The following is a 12,918-nucleotide window of genomic DNA, read 5'->3' on the forward strand; positions in this document are numbered from 1 at the left end:
TGATTTCTGTTGGGTTGTGTTATATTCTTTTCATGTAGTTAACAAGGGGTTTGAGGGGCACCTGTAACCCCACTTTATGGGGTTCAGGGCAGCTTTGGTTTTGGACCCTATGTTAGGTTGGGCGGACCCACCTATGGTTTTGTGCATGATTTTCACACATGTTTTTTGGACACGATAGTTTTCGGTCCATGGTATTGGATGCTTCGGCATGTATAAATATGTATTATAAAATTGAAAGGAACATAATGAAAAATCAAACTGGTAGTCTCGGTTTTGGGATCCAGTGGAAAATCTCTTTGTATATGTGTTTTATGTGTTCTGCTCTCGCATTATTTATTTTCTGTGTTTTAGGATTCGTATGCAGGTAATTTCTGTACAAGGTTAAAACCTACATTTGGTATCAGAGCAGATTTGGCTTCAAGGGGACGCCTTTGTTGCTGAGGCGTTTCGCTCGGGCCTGTGGTAGACCCTGTTCAATGGGAGATATACGAGATCAATTCTGGTGGTGAAAGAAGATGGCGAGTAGTGGAAAGATAGAGATCGAGAAATTTAATGGTTAGAGTTTTGAGTTGTGGAAACTCAAGATGGAGGATCTGTTGGTGGATAAAGATCAGTGGATCGCGGTAGATCCGGGTACTAAACCAACGGGAGTGTCCGATGAAGAATGGAAGAAGTTGGATCGGAAGGCAAAGAGCATAATACGATTGTGTGTCTCAGATTCAATATTGTTGAATGTATCAAGGGAAGCTACAGCAAAGGCTTTGTGGGACAATTTAGGGACTTTGTACCAATCTAAGTCTCTGGTGAATAAATTGTTCCTGCGGAAAAAGTTGTATAACCTGAGGATGAAAGATGGAGACTCGGTGACAGAGCATCTGAACGCATTTAATATTGTGGTAATTTAGTTAGCATCTGTTGATATTAAAATTTCAAATGAAGATAAGTGCATCAGTTTGTTGTGTTCTCTACCAGATTCGTGGGATAGTCTGGTTATTGCAATAGGTAGCAATGCAACTGCCTTGCAATTTGATGAAATAGTCTCAGCCTTGTTGACGAAGGAGATGAGACGGAAAAATATGGAGAGCCAAAATGGTGATGCCTTGTCTGTATGAGGACGATCCCAAAACAGAAACAAAAATAAGTCATCGAGTGGGAGATCTAAATCTCCAGGAAAACCTGTAAAGGTGGTGCACTGGAAATGCGGAAAGGAAGGCCACTTCAAAAGGGACTGTAAATCTAAAGCTCCTGACAAAGGAAAGGGATCCGATGAGGTTCCTTCTGCAGAGGCAAAAACCACCTCAAATGAAGGCGGGGATGTGTACTTGGCTTCTTCAAGTACACATGTAGATCATGAGGCATGGTTGATTGACTCAGGTGCATCCTTTCACTTCACTCCCCATAGAGAGTGGTTCTGTGAGTATGAGAAATATGATGGTGGTGATGTCTTCTTGGGGGATGACAGGAAGGCTATAATCATTGGTCATGGAAAAGTAAAGTTGAAGCTGCAAGGTGGAGGGGTTAGAACACTTCCAGGTGTTCTGCATATTCCTGCATTAGCCAAAAATCTGATTTTTGTTAGTAAGCTGGATGATGCAGGTGTAAAACCAGTTTTCGAGAAGGATACATGCAAGATGGTTCAGGGAGTACTGGGATTCATGCGGGGGGTTTGGATTGGAACTCTGTACAAGCTGCAAGGTAGCATTGTTGTTGATGGGTGCAACAGTTCCGTGGTTCCTGAAAGTGGAGCAGAAAATCTAGTGGTCTCTAGAGAAAAGACCATGCTGCGGCATCAAAGGCTTGGACATATTGGAGAGAAGGGCCTTCGAATACTTCATGGTAAAGGTATGATAGAAGGTATAAGTAATAGCTCTCTAGATTTTGATTTCTGTGAAAATTATGTATACGAGAAGAAGAATCAGGTGAGTTTCCCCTTTGGTGGTAAGAGGGTGAAACATATATTAGATCTTGTGCACAGTGATGTGTTTGGATCTGTGAAGGTTCCATCACTGGGTAAGTCTATGTACTATGTATCATTTATAGATGACTTCTCAAGGAATACATGGATATATTTCCTTAAGAAGAAATCTGAAGTCTTTGATAGGTTTAAAGAATTTAAGGCTCTAATGGAAAACCAGACAGATAAGAAGATAAAGGTGCTAAGGACAAATAATGATCGAGAGTTTTGCAGTAAGGAATTTGAAGAATTCTGAAAGAAGTGTGGTATAGCACGACGGAAGACTACTCCATATGCACCTTAGCAAAATGGAGCTGCAAAAGATGTTGATGGAAAGGGCAAGAAGCATGCTCAGTGGTGCCGGGTTAGGACAGAAATTCTGGGCAGAGGCAGTGGATATTGCATGTTACCTGGTCAACAGGTCACCTTCATCAGCATTGGAGGACAAGACTCCACAAGAGGTATGGACTGGAAAGAAACCCTCTCTTTCACATCTGAGGGTATTTGGATGTGATGCATATGTACATGTTCCAAAGGAGAAAAGAACAAATTTGGATAGTAAATCTGAAAAGTGCATCTTTATTGGGTATAAGGACGATTTAAATGGTTATAAGCTCTGGAACCCAGTAACAAGGAAGGTTATGTACAACCGAGATGTGTTGTTCAGAGAGGTGAAAGATGTTATTAAACATGAATTCTAACCAAAGGAACTTGAGAAGATAGAGTTTGAGCTAAAGGAGGAAGAATCAGACTCTACAGCAAAGGAGGAATCAAAAGATGAAGAGCCACAAACTTCGGCAGAAGTTCAGTTTGAGAAAGAAGGCAACCAAAAAGGTGTAGTTCATCTGCTTTCTGTTCAAATTTTGATTTGTTTGTTACTGATGATGATCCCAGAACTGTGAAGGAAGCAGTGGATTTAGAGGATGGAAAACTCTGGAAAGAGGCCATGGTTGATGAAATGGCATCTTTACACAAAAATGAGGCTTGGGATCTGGTGGAGTTGTCGGCTGGAAGGAAACCCATTGGCAGCAAATGGGTGTTCAAAAAGAAAACAAATGCATAAGGAAAAGTGGAGAAATACAAAGCTCGGTTGGTAGAAAAAGGTTATTCCTCGGTGCCGAGAATTGATTTTGGTGATATTTTTTCTCCTTTTGCCAAGGTAACTTCTATTAGATTACTTTTATCTGTTGCTGCTGCTTTTGATTTTGAGGTAGAAGAGATGGATGTGAAGATAACATTTCTTCACAGGGATATGGAAGAGGAGATCTACATGAAGCAACCTGAAGGCTTTGCGGTGAAGGGTAATAAAGAACTGGTATGTAAGTTAAAGAAGTCTCTATATGGGTTAAAACAATCACTAAGGATGTGGTATCAGAAATTTGATACATTTATACGGGGACTTGGCTTCACCACAAGCAAAGCAGATCATTGTGTGTATTTTAAATTAATTGGTGACCGTGTTATTTATCTGGTATTGTATGTGGATGATATGTTGTTGGTTGGAAATGACAAAGAAGTTATCCAGGATTTGAAGACCCAATTGTCCTCCAAATTTGACATGAAAGATCTTAGTGCTGCAAACTATATTTTGGGCATGGAAATTAAAAGAGATCGGGAAAAGAGGAAGCTCTGGTTAAACTAGAGGAAGTATGTCGAAACAATATTGCAGAGGCTTAATATGCAGGATAGTAAACCGGTGGAGGTTCCTATTCCTGTAGGTGTGAGGTTATCTGCTGCACAGTGTCCCAAGACACAAGAAGAGGAAGAGGACATGTCCCTGTTCCATATGCAAGTGCAGTCGGTAGCCTAATGTATGCAATGGTCTGTACTAGACTAGACATTGCACATGCAATGGGAGTATTGAGCAGGTTTATGTCAACCATGGAAGGATCACTGGACAACAGTGAAGCGGGTTTTCAGGTATTTGCGTGGCACTAGTGATTATGGTTTGTGCTACCAAGTGTTATAGACATTTTTGGGCACTAAAACCCCAATCATAAATGTCCATAAAACAAGGGCTCTTAAGTCCCTAAAAGTGTTGTTCCAACCTCTAAAATAACAAGGTCAACTGATTACATCTTCTCCCAGAAGTTCTCCATGAAAAAACTGCTCAGAACTGGTCAAAACTAGACCATCTCACCTGCTCCATGGTCAAAGTGCGCTGCATCCCACCTAAATACACACGGGAGGTGCGATGCATCTTGAAAAACCCTTCTATTGGATGCGATGGGCAAGAGTGGACAAATGGCAGGGTCAATCTGCAAGGTGGAGGATCATGGAATCTTCCAAAAACTTCTCCTGTGACACTTGCCTCTCTGCATTCGCCCAGGGATGAGTAAGAGATCATCAATCTCCAAGTGGAATCAAGAACATCAGAGAGAGGACACTAATCAAATCTCAAAAGCTGACTCACCCCCTTGCAAACATCTATATATGGATCCCTCATCCCAGAGATCCAGAGGCTCGAATTTTGTATCTTGTAAGGAAGTGATGCTGGTTTCTTGGTGCAACATCATATTGTTGGGTGATCTAAGCTTTTCATGAGGTGAAGAAGGGATTTCTTGCTGAGAGGATGATGCTGGGTCAGAACAATTGGTTGTAATCCTCTTTGCTATTCTTGATTATCATAAAGCTATTCAAGTTTTCCTCCACATTCTTGTATGATTGATGATACATGCATTTGTGTGGTTAATATATATCTGATCCTATATTGTTTATGATAATAGATCTATGTTCTTGGATAGTGTTATTTTGCTTTGATTCTACAGGTACTCTTTGAAGCTGGGTAGATGAGGAAGCGAGTGGCAAAGATCTATCAGAAGGGAGAGGAATCAAGCAAGGAACCAAGCGCAAGACAGAGGTTGGTCTCCTTTATTCCCCTCTTATCTATTTCTCATAAAGGAAAACGAAAGTGGTTTTAGTTTGTTTGTTTCTAAGGTAGCTACCAGCCTTAGTGGGACTAGCAGCTCTGCATAGACACTAGATTTCCCTATAACACCAAGGAAGACCAGGATTGGACAGAGTGTTGGATATTCATGGCTTTGTTGATGCAGACTGGGCTGGAGATCTAGATCAAAGAAGATCTACAGGTGGGTATGTGTTTAACCTATTTGGAGGTGCAGTCAATTGAATGAGTAAGAAACAATCTATAGTGGCAATGTCAACTACAAAGGCAGAATACATGGCAGCCACTCATGCAAGCAAGCAAGCAGTTTGGTTGCAGAGATTGTATTGAAGTATGGGGTTAGTAGAGGAAGCTATAAGGATAGATTGTGACAGCCAAAGTGCAATTTTCTTGGCAAAGAACCCCGCATATCATTCAAATACAAAGCACATTGATGTTCAATATCACTTTGTGAGGGATATGATAGAAGACAAAAAGGTGTTGCTAGTAAAGGTGGACACTTTGAAGAATATTGCAGATGCATTGACAAAATCTGTGAGCTCTGAGAAGTTCTCTTGGTGTAGAGAGACAATCGGCATTTACGGGTTGGAAAAATGACTAAGCTCTCTTGTGGCCCCCTGTGGAAAGAAAACAACAAGTGGGAGAATGTTGGGTTGTGTTATATTCTTTCCATGTAATTAACAGGGGGTTTGAGGGGCACCTATAACCCCACTTTATGGGGTCCGGGGCAGCGCTCCGGAAAATTTTGGTTCTGGACCCTATGTTAGGTTGGGCGGACCCACCTCTGGTTTTGTGCATGATTTTCGCACATGTTTTTTGGACGCGATGGTTTTTGGTCCATGGTATTGGATGCTTCAGCATGTATAAATATGTATTATAACATTGAAAGGAACATAATGAAAAATCAAGCTGGTAGTCCCGGTCTTGGGATCCAGTGGAAAATCTTTGTGTATATGTGTTTTATGTGTTCTACTCTCGCATTATTTATTTTCTGTGTTTTAGAATTCGTATGCAGGTAATTTCTGTACGGGGTTAAAACCTACAATTTCCTTGCTAGATGTGGCATGCATGGTACATGAATCTGTGTTTTTGGTTTGCTTGATGTCATTGGAATGGGTTTTTCCAGTTGTGACAGTGTTCTTCAACCTTGCCTTGCCATTTCTGGATGACCATGTTGTGGTGTTTTCTCTTATATTTTGTTGAGCTATATTGACGAATGGATTCAAAGCTGAGAGGGGTGGTCTCAAGATTATTCACAAGGCCTGGGAATCCCAGGATGGGATACGCGGTAAAGCCTAGATGTGAACACTTCGATTGAGCCTAGGAATCCCTTGATGGGTGAATGGCGGGATACATGGTAAAGCTCAGTAGTGAATACCCTTGATTGGGCCTTTCAATCCCTTGACTGGTAATGGTGGTATACACGGTATATCCCAGAGGGTGAAGACCTTGTAGGCCTAGGAATCCCTTAACCGGTAATGGTGGGATACACGGTGAATCCGAGAGGTTGAGACAAAAAAAATACTCATGGTTTAGGTGGAGAGATCCAAAGGCATCCATGCTTGTTTAGGGCCTAGTGATCTGGTGGGGATTGCGGTAAAGCCTAGTTCTATTGATGAGGGTTGAGGTGGTTTGGCCTCAGGAAGCCCTGGTTGGTTTTGTTGTAAGTCCCATATTCATGCTTGGAATATGGCATGAGGGTGATTGGCTGAAAGAAATATTTGGTTCAGCCAATCTATGGTTGGGTGGTTCGTGGAAGTCCCAGACCTGGTTGGATTATGCATTCATTAATAAGAGCTCTTTCTCCTTGGTATTTCATGTGTAAATGTATTGGTTCATATGTGATTCTTATGGTTGTTATATCTTTTTTATTTATGTTGGTTATGAGTGTGTTTTATGACAAACTTGATGTATGGCTCTCATCATGTTTTGATTAGCAAATGAATGTACAATGAATATGTGACCTAATAGATGATAATGCATCTATTGTGATAAAGCAACAATGCTTCTTTATAAATCTCAGATAAGTATGAGACCCCTATGCTCAGATATGTTGTTATGACCAGTAGATTACATATTTGTGACATGTTTGATGAAATGTATATCATGGCTAGTAGGGGTCAAATGAAGTACTTGTACCAATTATTGCATTAATAGCCTTATTCCAGTAACATTTATCATTTCTGAGAGTTTCATGAGGTTCTGGGAAGTGGCCTGAGCACTGGCCCTAAAAAATTGGCACATAATTTGGGGTCACTTGCTCAGAACTAGTTGAAAAATTCTATAGTCGTTGGCATGCCTTGTTGTGGGAGCGATTGAAAGGCATCAATCACATGCATGGCTTGTCATGGGAGTGGATGAGGGTTCATATCAGTGAAATTTCAAGTTGTCTCAGGGGTTGGTCACCTAGAAGGGTTGGTTGGATCTTGAAGGTTCTGTAGCATGTGTCGAAGGTCATAATGGTTTTGTTTTTTTGGATCCACTTCCTTAACTGTACTTGAGGAGTTGAATCACATCATAATAGCCTCTTGTCACATGTTTACCCCAAAGACCGGTTAACTTGGGCAAGTGTGGGAGGAGAGTGTTACACCTACAAAGCCCATCTTATAGTGGATGTCATCCACAAAATGGGGGGAAGTCCCTAACAGTGTCTCAGGGGATTTCTTTCCAAGGAATCATTCATAAGTATGAATAAATGTTATCATATTCAAGAGGCTACTCATAAATAGACTACAAATTTGTAGTTTTATAGAAGTTGGTAATGGTTTATTCAAGTTGAGATCTATGTAGATCCTTGTGTAGTTTAAATTAGTGTGACATGTGGTCAATTTCAAGGCCATTAAGAATAGACTTTGAGTGTTCTCAACTTAGATCAACTTTGACACATGCAAGAATTAGAGTGATAACGTTAGTAGTCTTACATGGATTAGACTTGAAGGAGATTCTTTAACTGAATCAAACCTTATGTCCAATCCTTCATAGATATGCTTGCATTTGGAACCTTTAAAACCACTTATAAGTAACATATTCGAAGAATTCTAATAACCTCGCCACTTTGAGCTTTCTAGTTCTTTTTCATTTCTTTATCATTTGAGACGGAGATCATGACACACGTGAAATGGCCAAAAAAACAATTAAGAACCTCTACGATCATATTACAAAATTAGAATGAAAAGTGATTATTGAAGTTTCCAAAAGATTAAACACTCCATTTTTAACCCATGGTTAATATTAGGGAAACTTTAGGGACCAATATTCACTAATTGGCTAATTCTTCTCCAAACCAATTTGTCAATTAAAAATGAATATTCACCCAATTTTTTGTAAGATTAGATTCTTTATATGTTAAAATCATTGGTTTCCCCGTGAAATGAATAAAATATTAAAAAAAAAAAAAAAAAAACTACAAAGTTAATACCAAACAATTATAATTGGAATTTTTAAAACTATAGAGATTTGCTAAGTTTTTTTTGTCAATATGTTGTTAATGTACTTACTAATACATACCTCACTACTAACCACCTCATTAAAGCGAGGAATCTTTCTCCTAATTTTTGTACTTGGTAATACTAGAATATACCTTTGAACTTCACATACAACATTTTTATTAGTCCCTGCCTCGCCAGGGACTATTTCAATCCCCTTGTGTCAAAGTGCGTTGATTTTCAATATTTTTCCATGTTTATTGGAATTTTAACCAAAGTTCGGAAAAAAAATGTTTAATATTCCTATTTTTTGGTAAATTGGAAAATACTTTTCTAATTTTCTGATAATCTTATTTCTAATTTTCGATTGGTTGAGCAAGCTAAGCTTTGATGCGACATAATTCCCTTTGTGGAGGGTGTTTTATTTTTGGTATTTGTCAGTGCTTGACAAATAATTTTAAAATCGGAAAAAGGATAATTTTGTGAGTGGCCATTCCATCAATGAGTTCTCTCACACTAGCAGTGACACTCACACTGTTATGCTATTGCACTGCCTAATGATGCCAGAACTGATGCGATTGCAGGTCCTTTATGTGGATGGGGGGAGGCTAAACGAATCTCCAATTCACTGTGTGGAACGCGGAGGAAGTTCAATGCTTTCTCTTCACAAGACTTTGCCAAGATATTGCAAGGGTAATGTAAATAAATAGCTCATTTCACCAACGCACAATTGACTAAAAATTTTGGTTTAAAAACTTTTTGACATGAGCACAAGCGGAGTGATTAAGATACAAATTTCTCCACAATATTTTCAATTAATTAAAAGAATCTTATTTCTTTAAAAAAATAAATGTTTTTTTTTTTGTTCTGAAGTGTAAAATTGGGGTCTACCAGGTTCAATCCTGGGACTAGTAATTCGTTTGGACTTGTGTGGAGCTTTCACTATGCGAAAAGCTTTGTACAAGAAAATCGATATACTTGTCCACAAACAAAGACCATCCAATGCACAATTTACTGAAAAACTAACAACTATCATCTCCACTAGTGTCTCTGCAAAGGGGAACTAGTCATGAATAATGTTTGATGTCATGTGCATTGGTTCGTATTACCATCAAAAAGAAAGAAGTGTAATGCTTTTGTTTTCTATTGAAATATTTATGCTTCGTGAAAACTGGGCATGTAGACTTAACCAATTTTTATAGTAATTTATATGACCATTATATTACTTCACATGTAGGCACTATTACCGTCATATCCTATTAATTGTCATAGTTGGCACAACATTTGACTCCATGGATCGATCTAAGTTTCAATTGCTTTCACCCTCAAACTGAACTTTCTAAAGTCTGATGTCCACTATGTATACTCCCTTTCCAAGTCTTTTCAATTGATTGTGATCGTTACCATTCATTTGTACAACTAGATGCAACTAGGTCATGAAGTCATGTTACACGGTTCCATTCTTTGCGTTCACGAAAGATTGCAAGATCCATAATCCTGGGCATCAACCCCTAGAACCTTAGGATAGATCACACAATGTAAAGCGAACTCATGGTCCCAAGAGCTCAACTTCATCCTCTACGAAGCAATCTCCTCTGCATAGTGTGACAATATCTCTATAGGCACCAAAGGAAATAACGACGTGACAACCCATTAAACAAATTCAATAGTTTATAGACTCATGGCGATCAATATTAGTGGCTCCATTAATGCATGAGGCAGTATATGCCAACCCTTGAATTTAGCCAAATAAACAATCTAATGGGTGACATATATTGCACCATGCATTATCTAGAGGTACAAATATTGGTTGCCTAGACTTATGGGGTTATAGATACGACCACGAACCATTGGGAACAGTGACCTCATTCTAAGTGCAATAATCATAGTCCCTGAATAATTCTCTACAATGTGTCATCAAAATCGGTGTTCCTATGCAACAAGTCCTACCCGAGTGTTATATTGTTTCTTTATTACATACCCACCATGACACTTATGAGATAACCTTACATCAAATTATTGAATAACCCAATAGGAGGGGCTTTATATTGGCTGCTGCTTTATCCACTGCCTTTCCCACCTCTGCCCTCTTTGCTTATGGTTATTTAACAAGATTCATTGTAACTAGCATTGCCAAAACAGATGTCAGTGATGATTCAACTAGTCCAAGAGAAACTTGGTAAATTATTAGGGTAGGCCCTTCCACCTAGCTACCACGAACAAGTTATTTGGCTTTGAAGCTTAGTGCACTAAGATTTCATTGACAAATGATTGAATTCAAACCAACCCTTGCTTCTCGTGAAGCACAAACTGTAAAAACTAAGATGCATGGCTCCATTGTGGATAAATAAGTACAAGAACCCAAGCTAGCCAATGCCACAAATATGGGTTGAAACAACTGCTACGATGTTTTCTTTTCAAGAATATTTTATATCCACTACGTTACAAGCGGAAAAATTCTAATTTCTCACACGTTCTCTTTTTATGTAACATAAATTTTGATTTCTCCTTAAATCCACTGCCTTCCCCTTGCATTTCAAATGCACCGCCATTGCCTTGTAACTCAAGTTTATTGTTGAAAAAAGCAGGCAGAATATAAATTCCAGACGGTTTTGTAACATTAAACTTCATAACCCTTTATGGGGGACATGCAAATGAATTGCATTTTATATGAAAAGTGTCGTGGAAGCGGTTTTCAAAGGCATCAAAGCTGGCTTACGGACAAATTACATTTTAAATGAAAATTAGATCATACACTATACACTTTACAACCCGAGTGATTTTATTATTATTATTATTATTTTTATTATTATTATTATTATTATTATTATTATTATTATTTTTTTTTTTTATTTGGGTAAAGTAGGTCTGAAGTAATGAAATTTAGTAAGATGTCTGTTTAAATGCAATTAAACGTTTGTATTTTTCCAATATCACTTAAATATTTACATCAAGTGTGTTTTGTACTGCATGAAATGTCTATGAGAATCTACGCTTGAAACATGTAAGGCCTAAAAATTAAACTCACTTTACTAATGGTCTTTCGATCATATTGATGTAATTTATCGCTTGTGCAGAGGACCTCTGCATGATGAACTTCTACACAACGAAAACAAAAATATCACTTTGAACTGAGCTTGAAAATAGTGCGGGAGTGGTTCATCCGCTCTCCTGCACGAATAAACATATTCTCTCTAGGGTTCTCTAAAGTTCTCCTTACTTAAAGGAGCAAGTGGGATCAATTCTCATCTTAGTAGAGAGACATGATTTATCTTTTGACTTCACTTCTTAGCTATGCCCCAACCTAGCGAACCAATAATCTTTCCTAAATGTGGTGTATACCAACAAATGCATTTTATGCAGGTTTAAAGTAATGAAATTTCATAAAATGTTTTTCTAAATGTAATTGAGTGTTTTTTTCCCAATATCACTCAACCCTTTACATTGAGTGTGCTTTGTACTACATGACATGTCTATGAGAGCTCGAGCTTGACACGTGTATGGATTAAAACTTAAAATCAATTTATTTATGGCCTTTCAATCAGTTTGATATATTCTTGTAGCTTGTGTGAAATTTCATTGTGTAGAGATCCTTGTGCCGAGCTCCTCCGCACAATGAAATTCCACTTAAAAAACAAAAATATTATTACTAAAAAAAAATTATTTTGAATGGAGCTTTAAAATAGTGCGGTAGTGGTTCATTTTGAGGGAGTGGTTCATCCACTCTCCCACACAAATACACATATTCTACATGTTGGTTGTTGGGGCTCTCTAAAGTTATCCTTGCTTAAAGGGGGCAAGTGGGAGAAATTCTCATCTCAGTAGAGAGACCTACTCTGGATTTTGACTTCACTTCTTAGTTATGCCCCAACCTAGTGAGTCAGGAATCTTTGTAGGTACCACTATTTATTTATCTTCTCAGGGAGACAGCTTCACCCCTAGATACTAGTTATTCATGAAGAGAGATAGCATTGCAATCACCCTTTGGTCAAACATATGATCAACGATTTCGATTGCCAGCCTTTAGGTCCCACTGGTGGCATGGTTGTCTTTGTTAGTGACATGTTACAGTTAGTCGACAAAGAACTTCATCTTAGATTCAACCAGTGGTTTCACTTGTTGCTGATTTCACAAGGAAGCTTCTTTGTCTAGAATGATATATTCAGGTTGAATTATGGTTGAAACAATCTTCTTGTGTTAGTGTGATAAATGAGTCACAACAGGATACTTGTTCCCTTTCACAATTATCTCATTAATTCATGCCTCTTAGTTTTGTGCATTATATGAACATAGTTTTGAACATTGATTGCTAATATATTTCTGTTTGTTTTTCAATAATGCACTCATGTGCACCATATTCCATTACGTCCCTTAGAGAATAGAATCCATAATTTTTTCTTTTGTATGAATTGGCTTCTCTTGATTTTTTAAAATGTGAAACAAGATAGCTCAAGCAAGGTTACTTGGGAGTGAAAATAGGGAGTGGAAGCGGGTGCAGAAGCGACATTTTCAAAAGCTCTCAGTTTGGGAGTGAAACGAGAAGCAAATTTTTATATAATATATTTGTTTATATTTTGATGCATATATGCCAATAAAATCATGTAGAATGATGAATTAGATATAAAAATCATAAA

The sequence above is a fragment of the Pinus tabuliformis genome, chromosome 5_2 (genome assembly GCF_031772625.1).
Source record: "Pinus tabuliformis cultivar Carrire ecotype Pingquan chromosome 5_2, CPIR1, whole genome shotgun sequence".
Taxonomy (NCBI): domain Eukaryota; kingdom Viridiplantae; phylum Streptophyta; class Pinopsida; order Pinales; family Pinaceae; genus Pinus; species Pinus tabuliformis.